We start from the raw sequence: 14,606 nt of genomic DNA on the forward strand, positions 1-14,606 counted from the left end.
ATAACCCGGGCATGCACCCAAAGATCTGGGAAACACTCAGATCTCTCCAGATTACCTCATGATTTTTAACCCAAAGCAGAAAAAGGTAAAGTTTCACCTCCTTTTTTACAAATAGACAACTGAAAGAGATAGAGTCTGAGGCTGAGATGCACGGAAGTTTCTACAGCCTACCTCATATTCAGGCACTTAACTTTCAATGATTTTACTGACTACTTGCCTAATACTTCCAAAGGAGTCTTAGAAACTGAATCTTAAGCTTTGATTAGTGCACTAAACATTGGACAAACTTTCTTGTGAGGTTATCATTGAATAATTTTTGGACAGTTCTTAAGTTTTGGAAGGAAAAAATCTGTTTATTCATCACCCAATGCTTGTAAAGCTGGTTTAATCAATGTAGAACTATTTAAGGAACCAAAAAAATCTTACTCAACCAAAACATCACCATATTTCTGACAGTGGTCAGAATGTCACCATGATCTTTCCTTTACAGAATGTCTTTGTGATTGCTCAATTTTCTTATGAATCATTAAATGATAACTTCCAAGCTAAGCTCTGAACCTAACAAATAAATGACAGTCATATTCTTAYAAAGGTGTGTTCCAAAGTACATTCACTTCTGCCAGGTTAGGATTTCATAAACACCCATGAAATCAGTTTGGAAATAAAGAAGATCTACTAAAAAAAGCCTGCTGTAAGTACAAGATGATGGTTACAAACGTAAACCAGCAAGATCCACAAAGCCAAGTAATGTAAAAATATTTTATTGATTGCTATAATCCAAAATAGCAGTAGTACTCCATTAATTTATCTTGGGAAAGAAATAATTCTAACCACCCTTCATGAAAGATTTCTGAAACAGAATACAGTATACTCTTCCTTGCCAGTTTTATCAAGATTGAATGGAGACACCAAATTGAAGGAAAAGGATCAGATCTTCAGCATGTTCTCAGAAAGAAATTGTGTGTCTAATACCAAGAACAGTCATTTATAGATCCAGAAGCATCCATTTTGCTTGAGAATCACCAAACTACCTCCAGCTCAGTTAATTGCCTCATAGCACTATTTCAGTGAGAAAATCACAAGTAAGGCCAAATACCAGCATTAAATTGCAGTTTCCTTTACTCCTACTCATGCACAGCAGAGTACGGAAACTATGTGATCCACACCCATAACTCTAGAAAGAATCTTAAAATACACAAGCTGTAATTCAGTTTAAAAAGCTGTATTTAAGCTAGAAAAAGGAACTGACACATTAAAATTAAAGGAAGACTACTAAAAGCTTTCTTCACATTAAGCCATTTCCAAAAGTGCGAGTACTTTTCTTTTTACAGTAGGTCTAGAAAGGGATAAGATACAAGCAGTGCCTATTATGCTGTGTTCTTAAATAGCCTACCTTTTTAGGAATCCACCTGATAGGCTGAAACCATACAAACACTGTTCAAACTGTTTTAAAAGGACCTGACATTTTGTCAGCTATCACATAAATGAGCTTTGTGTTTATTTTTATGGACTATAATTTAGATAGCATCTATCAGTACAAGTCTCTTTTTGTTGTGATCTCACATTATTTCTACCCACTTTTTACCCCCCGCTTTCTCCTCCCAAAAACAATTGACTGAAGGTTTAAAAAAATACTATGGAGACCTGACTGAGTCTTTTCAAGATAATAACAAACTTTGCCTATCTGAATGAAATTGTTAGTAATTACAGCTTTTTTAAGAGAATGAAAAGGAAAAAATCATTTTTTAAACCCACATAAAAAGCTTTCCACACAAGAAAGTAACAGATTTGGGGTATTTTATGTGTGATCTCTGATTTGTTTAGTTTTGGAGAGAAGCCTTTTCAGCTCTATTGCTCTGATGTTCCCTATCACTAAGGACTAACAACCTGTAATCTAGCTACTAAAAAGAGGAAATGTATAGTCTGTAGGCTTAATTTTTTTCATTCAAATTCTCCTATAGAAAGCGAGAACCGCAAAAATCAAGTTAAAAAAATATATATATTGATTCCTCCTACAGATGCAACCCACAATGGGGAATAAAAGAATAGAAACATAAATAAAAAGCCATATTTTCAAGTTCTGTAGTGCCACTGATCTTTGTAATAGGGTAAAAATTACTACAATCCATATATATCCATTATATGCAATTTGGGCATTGAAGAATGTCTGAGAGAGTCAGAAAATGCACTGAATTCTCCACTCACATGCAAGACAGGAAGAGTGTAATTCAGAGCACTTAAGCTAAGCAGGAGCTAACTTAGGTGCCAGGAATCACCACTGTGGAAGCATTCACCTCCCTCCATTAACTGCACAGGAGCTGTAGTTAAGTGGTGCTAATACGTCCGGATTAGGCTTAGCAAAAAACACAAAATCCAAGAAGATGTACATAAATGCTGCAGCAGCTGAAGTGCTAAAGTTAAACATGGAGAACAATCGGTAAAAGTAGAGCTCAAAATAGAATACAGATGGGAAGAAGGATTTGGCTGAGAGGTATGAGACGTTTTTAGAAGGTGACAGACAGAAACAGAGGAAATGTCAGAGCTGGGGACTCAAGACTCTCAGCAAGGCAAAGCAGATCGATGTTGCTGTCAAGAGGAAATAGTAACTTCCAGTGACTTCCAGTTATACCAAGCTGAGAGCAGTTCCTAGCATCTGGTCTCAAAAGGAGAGAAATTAATGGCACTGTGGTGGCTTTCTAACAGATGTGCAAGGGAGATAGAGAGACAGAAGGCAAAGTAGTTTAGAGGCAGGGAATAGAAAAGAGATGGCAAAACTGCACGCAAGTCTCTGGTGAAAGTGCGCCCAGGCAAGTTGAACATCACGGCTATCGGTATGATGGAGAAAGATCCAAGAAGGCAGACTCAGGAGATGAGTAATTGGAAGAGACATCCGACCCACATTTGTAAACTCCATGAGCCACTGACTGGCTGACAGGCTGGTAAAAAGCAAGTACAAGAAAACAAGATGCTTGGGGAAGCTCTGCAATGGTAAAGGGAGAGAGAGAAAAGAGCCAGGAGGACCTGGGAAGAGCTAATCAGAAGAGCTTTATAAAAGTATTTGATTTTGCAAGAAAAACATTTGCCAAGTCTCCAGAAAAAAATACTTTTGCAGCTCTGTTTCCTCATCCTGACTGTAGTTTTAAGGCTGTTAATACTCAACTGTGCTCATTCAAAGTGGCAAGAACTCTCTCACTGACAAAGATGACCAAAGAGCTGCAGGTTTCAGTTTGGGAAAATGTTCCAGTCACATCTTGATATCAACATTTTTCAGATGTGAACATACTGCTCCTTAAAAGTTTGAGGAAGGAAAGCGAATGAGAAACTAAATCACACAACTCTACATCAGAGGTTTCAAAACTGATTCTCTGAAGCAAATGAAGCCTCCCTCATCTCAGTGGATTGAACACTTATCATCATCAGGTTACGTGGCAAACAGCTTGCCTCCACAAGCACAAAGGAGCACAGAGAGTCAATGGCATGTGGGGGGACCTGAGAAATACCGGCCCCGCTACTCCCAGGCCCATCACAGCAGAGCCATGGTGAGGAACCCAAATTACCTGCTTAGAGAAGCAGAAACTTTGTCCAGGCCTTGCCAGAGCTGCCTAGAGCATCAGCTCCATAGTCCAGGTGAGAAACTCATCACAGTGAGTCAACGGGAGCAGCAATCGCCATCACCTCTCAGACTGAAGACTGCACTGCCTGGCAGTGTGGGACGCATTGTGGGTTGCAGCGGACCAGCACCTGGGGACTGCGCAAGGCTTCTTATGAGGTGTTTAGGGGAGGAACCAAAGGCACAGAAACGGAGGGATCTAGGTAATTTGGGGAGGAACAAGCATGGGAAAATAAAGATATATGGGGATAAAAAGGATCCGGTTGTACATAAACAGGGCTAGTCAGTACACTTGCTTGGCCGTGCCCTGCACCTCATCAGCATAGTCTGTCCTGTCTTATTAAACTCCTTCCTAACTGTTCCTGTGTGGGGGACTCTAGTCTGCATGCATGTGTGTGTGGAGGTTGGAGTGCCAGCAGGTGAGAGGACTTGTGTGCCAGAAAAAGGAGGGCACAGGAATAAGGACAAAATCACCAGCGAACATCAAGTCAAGCTAGCTGATGAGTAGGTGAGATGACTGGGGAACCAAGTGTGTGGGGGGATCTCCAAGGGTGAGACCACAGGGCAGCTGGCTACTGCAAGGAGGACTGGGGAGTCCGGGCTGGCTGCCAGACACCATGGGGTCTGGGTTCAAGTGGGAGAATGGCTAGTGTGTGTGTGTGTGCAGGCATGCATGCATGGGTGTCTTCAACAGTGAAACCACAGAGGCAGCTAGCTACTGAGGGAAACCAGGGCAGTCCTGGCTGACTGAGAGGGAAACCATAAGGTCTGGGGTTCAACTGTGAAGCCTGAGAGAAGGAAAGTGTGGACATGTGTGCGTGCCTCATGGGTCTTTCTCTCTAAGGGCAAGACCATAGGGAAKTTGGCTGCCAGGAAGAGCAGGGGAGTCCCAGTCAAGTGCCAGGGAGACRGTGGAGCCTGGCCATCAACTGAGACCCATTTGTGCATATGCGCAAATATGCACCTGGTATGCAGGTGTCTACCAACAACTGCAGTGAGGCTGCAGACCTAGGGGGCTTACATGTCCCAGGGAGGAGACTGGGGATCCAGGGGCAGTTGCTGGATGGACTGAGTGTTTAAGACCAACTACTGAAGGGATACATGTTGTCCAAACGCATATATACATCCCACTAATGGAGCTTCCTCCTGATGAGCCAGAGAAGGGAACAGGAGACCACTGGTGCCRCTTGTGCAAGTACTCAGTATGCTTGTCCATGTTGATCTGTGTAGCCAGACACACATATATATACACATAGATACATTCATACGTACACACATATACACATACACGCACCTGTATGCTGTATATGTGTGTGTGGGTGCCTACTGGGAATACATTCTCAGTCTTGCTACTGGTTGGACCTTGGGTCATGGAGCTACAGCAGCTTTGCCTCATYGGGTGAACAGGTTCAGCCCCCTCACCTAATGATCATCATGCAAAAAATTCTTCCAAAGCAAGGGCTACATAACATTAAGTATTTAAGGTCTGCTTGGCCTCTTTAACACAACTGAATAGAAGGGAAAGCAATACCATGCAACTTTCCACCACTTCATGGACCACAGATCAAAAACTCCAGGCCTGCCATTAAGCAATGCCCAAATGTTTGGCTACTAAAGCTGCAAAACTGGAGATAAGCAAATCTCCAAATCCCTGAACACGCTCTAGTTCAGTTACAGAAAACACATGACATGTTGCGCCTGGACGTAGTTTTGGGTCACRTTCCTGAAACTACTGGGCCTTTGGCTCATGACAAAAATACTGCTTTACAGCCACTAGAGTTTTCTCGAAGTGTAACACTGGCATTTGGCTCTAGTGCAATTTTTCAGAATTGTGAGGYACTGAAAGAAAAGCCAACAAGAAGAGAAAAAAGATTTCAATAGCTCTGGAAGAACTGCTTTACAGAGCTTCCACAGGGTATTTTATTGTGCAGGCTGTGGGCCTGGAAAGGTGCTGTAGCAAAGTGGCTTCATCTCAAATAYTGCAGAACACACACATATAGAAAAWGGGKTGGGGGCAGTACCACAAAACTTATGGCCTCTTATGACACTCGATTGTGAAAACCCAGAAATTTATAACATAGCTCCCTGAAACAGTTGCTATTTGTTGTCCTCTTCAAGTCCACGCACTGTTTTTTCTTTTATATAGTAAGGATTAAATTTCACAGAGCAAAAGTCAGGCAAAATCTGCCTGGAAATTTGGGTAGAACTCAGCTTATTTCAAGAAGCATAATGCATATAGTCACTGCTCTCCTGCCAGGGTCCTCTTCCTGATTTATTTTTGTTATGCTCTTTCAACTGAGCATTGCCAGAACGAATTTCTAGGTATGRAGCCTTCTTGAGGAGATAGAGGACAAAAAAGGGAGGAAGGGCAAAGTAACATGGCTGCTTCTTTCCATCCTGGAAGGCTTTTGGGCCTCTCATGCTCCCTTTTCCTCAGAAGTCTCGCAATCTTCAGTTTGCTCGCAGTTCAAAGAACAGCAGAAGAATGTGGGGAAAGGTAGATAAGTAGACAAATAAGCAGAAATATGGTATGCCAGTCTCAAACATTGGCTGTCTAGTTTCAATAAATAAATAAATAAATAAATAAAACTAATGGCAGTAACAACTTAAGTACAAGACAAATCTGTTTTAGGCACAGCATTGTGGAGAATAAAGCATCAGTCAGAAGAAAAACTTGTCCTTAGCTCACATGACTCTTGGCATGCTCCAACTTGTGTACCAAAGCTGACAAGTCTTCTTTTCAAAATAGCCTGAAATTAATTCTAGCAAGATACAAGTCACAGGACAGCATCCTTACTATTCAGTTTGGGACTACACTAAGAGCAGCTAGTGTAGAGCASGTTATCTCTAAGCTGATCACTAACTTGTTATCAAGTCCCAGTGGGCTCCTACTATCACCTACGAGCATAAGTAAGAGCCAGTTAAGGAAAAGAGTGTTATTCCATCTTTTCTCCCCTCAACCTCTAAAGTCTGAGAGTTAACACCCCTTAAAAAAGGGGRGGTGGAGGAGGGAGAAAAAAAAATCGTGTAAGTAGTTAAATCAATATGTCTTATTTTAGACAGAGATTATGGAAACATCCAAACAGTATTCARTCTTCTGGAAAATGTATCATGTGGTCAGTCTGAACAAACAAAATATAATTCATTTTTTTACAGCATATAGATTGAGACATGTTGAGACATGGGTGCTAAAGAAGGGTTTGAGAGACTTGTAGCAAAGTGGAATCACCTCAAAAATCAATCAGCTAGTCTTTTAGTCAATTTGCTCTAGTTTGCCAAGTCTATCAGCTTTGTCACCTTTCAAATGATTAAAATAGAGCTCTCAAAACCATGCAAAGCTGATTATCTACCTGAAAAATAYACCTATAAGCAGGTGTCATGTTTAAAAGTAAAAGCAGGAACTGAATCTTTCCCCAGAAACTTTTAAACATTTGAATAATGTAAATTTTATGCCAAGAAAATTATTCTTGTATTTACAAGAAATTCTTTAATGGATTTATCAAAAAAATGTCTTTTAGAACAGCAAATTATACAGACTACAAAGCTAGCGTCATTTTAAATTAAATTCGGCAAATACAGCAAACATATATTTAAGTTGAGAGCACAGAGGTACCTACTCATCTTATTGCATAGGTCCATACTCATCCACGTATAGGTTAATGCTGCATCGGGAGATGGAAAATCAGACCAGATAGGTACGTATGCAAAGAAAACTAAGGGAGAAAAACATCTTAGGATGGAACCACAAGGAGGAGCACCACGTTGACAGGGTATACTTCTCAGTCACTGTGTTGTTGTGAGGCTGGAGCAGTGTCMGAAGTTTTAAAGCAACTGTGAACCTATATATCACACCAGGAATTATAAACCTTGTGATATTCAATGTCTTCCAAAGAGGCTTAGCTTCTAACACTGTGAGACTAGGAGAAAGTCTCAGATCTTACTCTTAAAGATAAGCAACAGTGCAAATACTTTTTCTTTCATGATTTATCAAAGCAAAGTCTGAAGATACAGATCACAGAGGTTCAAGTGTTGTAATTCAATTAAAAGAACCACCAATTTAGGATTATTTAAAGCCTCACAAATGTGTAAACCCATACGGTTATTTAATGAGGCTGAATAGTGCATTTTGACCGTTGGCCACATTGCAGCTGCACCCAAACCAGCTTCCAGTTTCCTGGACTGGAATATTGCAGAAGTATTTGGCCCAAGTTCAGCAGCAGAAAAGAGGAGTCTGGGCCACCAGTCTGTTCATTTCGAAGGGAGAGTGACCAGGAAAGAGGAAGAGCAGCCACAGAGAAGCTGCCAGGGTTTCTCTCATGGACTGGTAGGTCTTGGGAACCTGCAGCCATAGCATATCAGCCACAGGACCATAAGAACCAGTCAGCCCAGCAAAAGACCATCACCTCCACTTGTCTGTAGAGAACCCCTTCAGCAAGGCCAGTCATATCTAAAACAAGTTCATATCTTGAGACATGAGCCTAACATTGCAGCCACCTGCTCTTCATGTGAAAATGCATATGATAATCAAAGCAGCACATAAAAACACACATCTGAGGAATGTGAGGCTATGTCCTACCCACAGGCATACATTTTCCTTTTTTTTTTAATCCAGTAACCATACAAAATTCAGTGTAGTAATACTGTAGTATTAACATGTGTATGCGGCAGAATGAATTGAAGCTTATTTTTCCTATAATACACTATGTCCTTTAAAAGACTGATATGATTAGTGGACTGGTCAAGAATGACAGATGTCACCAAACAGATACAACTAATATCTACTACYCAATCCAAATATAATTCCATAAAAACAGCACTTCTAGAACAGAATAGAAAATATATTTTTTAGAAATAGTGCTTAGAATCTAAATAGCATAAGAAGATCTTAGACATAAGAAAAACACTGATGTGACAGACAGGAATGCCATTCTTGGGCTCAGAAGACCTGCYTGTCAAGAAGATCAGACATGCTGCATTGATGACTACAAAGATAAAAGCTCAAGATCAAGGTACTGAACTTTAGCAAGTTACAATGCATCAACTGAACCACAGCAAACACAAAGTCACTTAGCTTAACCTCACATCACTGTGARCTAAATAGAAATAAATTACCTTACACTTGCAGCAAGATAAGAACTTGCCTGCATAAGATTACTACAGCTTAGGGACTATATATTGGCCTGCTAAACAGCAGTAACAGGATAAGGAGCCCAGTTCTCAAGCCACTGAATAAACAAAACAGCCCAAATCCATATTTTATAAGACAGATTGTTCACAGACCAAGCGCTGCTGAAGCCATGAAGAATAACACATTTTGACTTATCAGACTGTCCCTAGAAGAGACTGTTGCTTGGTGAACATAGTATTAACACATGTAGAGAAGTGAGTTAGGAGACAGGTAAATCAAGGGTAAAATTGAGACTTACCACTCACCGGTCTTTCCTTTAGAGATCGAGATTGTTGTTCAGCCCCATTAGTCCACTACTGTCACCAGGCTCAGAGGGATTTCACGGTGACAGCTGTAAAACAAGGCAGAGGTTTTCTAACTAATAGTTCTGTAGACAAATAGTGATAAACTGGACTTCTCCAGTGGTTATATTACAGAAACTTCCTGGGATAAATTTCCTATGATAGTTATTWWTWTTTTASTAAAAWAWWAATAAGAGTGAGTACTGTGCTTAATCTTTTAACATTATTTTAGACACTCTATACCTGAAAGCACCCTAAATTTTCTGTACGTCAGCAGTTCTAGTAATGTTTTGGGGGTTCTTGATGATGAATTATTGCCTTTTTATTTTCTTTTATTTCCCCACAACCACTGAAAAAGTAAACCGGTTACCTTCATAAAATAATAGTCCTTTTTTCTCAGAAGCAGAACAATACCACTGTGAGATTTTTCCCTAAAACACAGTGATAGCAGGCATCACCCCTGTATTGCTGTATCACAGGGTAACCCCAAACTAAATACTTTTGCCCTCTGACTCCTCATCTCAGACCTCACAGCCATACACCCAGAAACAAAGTTGCCTTCATATTTCCTTCCAGCAACTCTTTCCAATTTGCCCTTCAAAAAAAAGCTCAGGGATAAAGTAGCTTTCCCTGTGGTTGTAGGTACCTTCTTTATGGGAAGTTATTTTAACCACTGACTTCATTCAGACAACTTCTTGTTCTGTAGGTAACTTCACTGATGCAATAGGACACAACAGCAACAGARGAAAAGCACTAATGTTTGACCTAAGTGGCTTCCATTATTTAGGACTGGGTGGAGCACCCAATTTTCAAATTCCCAGTTCCTAGCTGTGCCTGGGGATCTCTGAGGACAACTGCCAAAGTCAGAAGAGGGATCCAATATGCATCCTCAATAAGCAGACAAGTATCTCAACAGTCTTGGGCAAGTATGTCCCCTTTAGAAGTCAGATAGGAAGTACTACTGAATAAATACACAGAGCTCTGAATCGCTTCACTTTGTATGGCTGAAGTACTCTATTTAGCAAAGAATTGGGGGGGGAGAAGAAAAAAGTGTGCTGGAGAATCTGTGGAGACCCAAGGTACATCACAAGGAGGGCCCAGCAGCAAAGCCTAACACATCTAACATATTCTTAACAACTACTTCCTTGCTTCATTCTTAATACAGCAAAACCACTTTAAATATTCAAGTGGCAGGAATTTAAAGCATTAAGAGAACAAAAACTAACTCTGCAGAGACATCAGGCTCCTCTAACTACATCTGTTGCTTTCAGATAGTTACACCCAAGTTCAGGCTGAAATCTGTTGGTGCTTTAGACCTCAGCTGGTGTCTGGCTTGCACGAGGTATCCCCAGAACACTTCAGCAGAAAGATTTCATGGCACTAGTTATCTCATATTATTTTTCATCGCTTTATTACAAGGCTTTCTAATCTGCCAACCACAGAGGCCTAAGCAAGCTGGTTCAAGCCAGACTGGTGCTGGTCACATCAGCAAGACTTGAAGAAGGAACAACCTGAGCCAGTTCCTCACTCCCACCTCACRGCCCTCACCAGGCTCATGCCACTTACAGGCAGAGTGTGCATGACTGGGTTAGAGTCCACGCAAACARGACGGCATAGATGTCCTCTATAAAAATGGTAATGAAGATGCAAGCAAACACATCCTGCTTCATTTCCAACAGTTATAACAACCTCTTAACTTTGCTTAAACCATGTTTAACTACCAGCATTGTATTTTGCCTTCCAAATAAACACTTCTCAGTTCCAAAGGTCTGCAAGAAGACAGGAGACACCAAAGCTAAAGAATGCAAGTAGACAAGAGACACCAAAGCTAAAGCAGTGCTTTCCTGTTCCTCACAGAAACTATATGCGGCCAGCTCAACATCCGCCTGCAATTGCTAAACTCTCCAGATTTTGTTAGTGAACCAGAATATGATGCCATTTTGGTTTCAAATAAATTACTTTTTTGTTCTAAAACCAAAGAGCCGAAAGTCCTAGTAGTATTTTTGTTTTAGTATTTTTTGTTTTCTGTACGTTGCCTGTTATCTTTCCTCATGTTTGCTTACCTATTTCAAACTTCCTGAGGATTTACATTCCAGCAGGGAGTAACCACAGCTCAGTTAAAAGTTACTTTCAGTGGTCTAGCAGAATTTTTTTTTCCTTTCATGTACACCACAAAAGACAAATACACACATTTTTATAATTATGAATGCTATATTCTCTGTCTGTTCACATGATGAATTACAAATGATTTCCCTCCTTCTCAACTCGTTTTACTCTGAAGTTCTACCTTTGCAGGAGCAGTCATTACATATTAAAATCATTAAGATGAGYCATTCAGTTAAAATATAAATCCTGCATAAAGTATCTCACTGTACTTAAACAGCAAAATGTGTTTTCGAAAGTAGTATGATTTTGCACCATTTACAACAGTGGAAGTCTAAACATCACTACAGGGGTCAGATGTTCACTAYATAGTTTCTTTAGATCACACAGATTTAGAGGCAGAAATCTAAATCTATTGGATTGAGACTTGATAATGCAAGAAGGTGACCTTTTCCTGTAAAACAGATGACATCTGTCTCTGCCTAAAACTAACAGCGAGTGTTTATCRTGTGACTTTCAGGTTTAATTGCCTGCAACAATCCTCGCCAGTACAAACCACAGTAGGAAGCGAGTTAATGAACTTGCGACAAATGCAGAAATTGTTACAAATAAAAAAATTATGAGGATGTTTTAGAACTGCCTAAATTACTTACTTCTTTTCCACAAAAAAAAAAAATTAAAGGCACTTTTTCATCTCCAGTCTCTAAGATTTTCATGGAAGTAAGGGTTTGATCCAAAACTCACTGATGTCAGCAGAAGAGACAAATAAGACAATAGARGAGGAAAATATCCTGGTTGTAAGAGGTCTGTTCTGACCAGTTTAGTGTCTGGCGTTGCAGTCTRTAATGACATGAACAGGAGCAGAGAACAAAGACTCCTGAGCTTGAGACTTGGCAGATATCATAAGCAAAGACGAGGCTGATTTTAGTGCAGTCTTAGGTCTCTGTGTACTTAGCATCATTGACTCTGTTCATCCACTGTGACCTATCTATGTGCCTGCAACAAAACAGCACTTGAAATTCTTTTTTTAAAAGACTGTTTGGAAAAAGACTGGAAAAAATTACATCACTTCATCCTGTCTTCTCTTACCTACATTTTTTTTCCAGTCTGTTCTCCCTACTACCTGAACACGCACTTCTTACAACTCTGCAGCTGAATTTAGGAGTTTGTGTGGTATATGCAAGCTATGCATACATGTAAGTTCACATATTTGTGAATATTTCTCCCCCAGAGCTGTGTATAGCCCTGTATCTGAGCAGAATCCCATCCACAGATGTCCTTATTTATTTGTTCTCTCTGTGATTTAAGCCACAAAATAATCAACATGGGTTTTCAGGATTTTTCTTAAGAAAATTTGTCATTATCAAGTCAAGTTCAAAACGGAAAGCAGCCAACAGGTCAAAAGAAAGAAAACATAGTATTTTGATAGGCCTCCTCATTGTTTATAGAGAGCTCCTGAATAACACACACTACAAGAGGTAGCTACAATCCTGTCCAACAAATGAAGGATCATCGTAATTTACTATCATGCGTTGTCTCCTTTTTTGTGCTTCATTTTCCTTAAGCAATAAAAAGCCCTAATTTCAACTTYTCAAGCATTAAAACAATTCTCAGTRTTAAAACTTACATTCAGAGTGTAAGAGRAAAAAAAAATCATATGGCAAAAAACCACATCCTTTTCCGAATGAAAAAATCATTTTTGATCACACTATATCCGTAACTGCTAAAGACATCATATCCTTTTGTAAAACCAAGCTTCCATTACAAACGTACAAACCATATTCAGGACCCCAACTTTCATCTCATTCAACTGGCCAGACCAGAGGCATTCCTGACTGCTAACTGAAAATGTCCAGCATGACAACCTAGGAAACCCATCATCCCTATACAACAGGAGCTCAGTTATGAACCAGAACTAACTGGAAGGCCAAATGCTCAGCCCAGAAGCATGGTGGTAGCASAGCAGGCTCCGCTCATCCATAGCCACTTGCCCCAGCTGCCAGTGGCCACCTCAGAACCACAGAATGGTTGAGGTTGGAAGGAACCTCTGGAGATCATCTAGCCCAATCCCCCTGCTCAAGTGGGGTCACCTAAAGCAGGTTGCCTACAACCCTGTACAGACAGCTTTTGACCATCTTCAAGGATGGAGGCTCCACAACCTCTCTGGACAACCTGTTCCAGTGCTCTGTTACTCTCACAGTAAATAAGTTTTTCCTCGTGCTSAGGCAGAACTTCCTGTGTTTCAGTTTGTGCCCGCTGCCTCTCGTCCTATCACTGGACAAAACCCAAGACAGGAAAAGAGGAAAGCCTGCAAATTCAAATGCAGGTGACGACTTGTACCATCAACAAAAACATCCCAAACAACTACTACAATATCTGTGCGTATACTTCCACTTAGAACATTCAAAAACGAATACACCTCTCACCAGTCAACAGACATATAWAACCTAGTATGTCACTGTGCTATGAGCCACATTGCATTTTTCCCCCCATGATGCAAGCAGCCAAAAATAGATGTGGGAAACCAAAAATATCAAATGAGTTTTGTGGGATTTGTTTACTTTACTTAAAAAGGGAGGGAAGGAGGAAAGAAAAAAAAAAAGACACAGAGTGCAATATACTTAATTTAGAACTATCTGGGGAAAAAGAGAGAGAGAGAGAGAGAGAGAGAATGACCATCACCAATTTACCATCTGAAACAAGGTCAGGAGTTTTAGAGTATACCAAAATAAAAACAACAAATATATTAGAACTGTGTCATAACCCAGAGAACGACAGAACAGATGTTTACTTTTTGTAAACACCATCATTAGATACAATAAACATTGCTATCTATTAATTAGACATAGGCATTCCCTTTGTTGTCTTCTCTTTAACCCACAATCAATCAGAAGAAAACAATAAGGAATCTGACCAGGCTACAGATGCTGTTGCCCCATGCCTGACCTCTAATAGTTTGTTTTTCATCAACAAAAACATCTCAAACTCAAATATACGTTGCTGAAATGTATTTTATATGAACTCAATATACTCTTCCTTAAACCGTTTCTCTTGAATATTTTGTTTTTCATTAAAGTCAAAGAAAATCTGCAACCACMGATACTGAAAATACAAATATAAAAGAAAGTTCTAAAAATATTGGTGAAAATGATAGCTTAAATCATGATCCAGACAAATATTTCCTTCACAAAATAGAAATAAGCATCCTCCCATATTTACTTCATTGGTTATCGCTAGTAAGAAAATCCGTTTCAATCATGCTGTGTTGTTAAAGGCTGCTGGACATTGTTGGTTGGTTTATTTTAAAGCTGTAAATTGAGAGAAGTGGGAACCAACATACAAAGCTTACTACATCTGCTTTGCGAAACAGGCCTTGGAGAGAGGAAAAAAAAAGATTCCTTCTGTCTTGAGATCTTTAAGTATT

General features: G+C 40.0%; 1 protein-coding gene across 8 annotated transcripts in view; it reads right to left on the minus strand.

The window, feature by feature from the left end:
- The window catches only part of INPP4A (inositol polyphosphate-4-phosphatase type I A), a 137,412-nt gene that overhangs the window by 102,534 nt on the left and 20,272 nt on the right, over positions 1-14,606 (minus strand). For all 8 annotated transcript variants that reach the window (XM_085321553.1, XM_085321554.1, XM_085321558.1 and 5 more), the window contains exon 3: positions 9,037-9,129. The gene's annotated coding sequence lies outside the window, so the exon portion shown is untranslated. The remainder of the gene's footprint in view (positions 1-9,036; positions 9,130-14,606) is intronic.

Source organism: Rhea americana, unplaced genomic scaffold (assembly GCF_003343005.1).
Source record: "Rhea americana isolate MKP2758 unplaced genomic scaffold, rheAme1 scaffold_7, whole genome shotgun sequence".
Lineage (NCBI taxonomy): Eukaryota > Metazoa > Chordata > Aves > Rheiformes > Rheidae > Rhea > Rhea americana.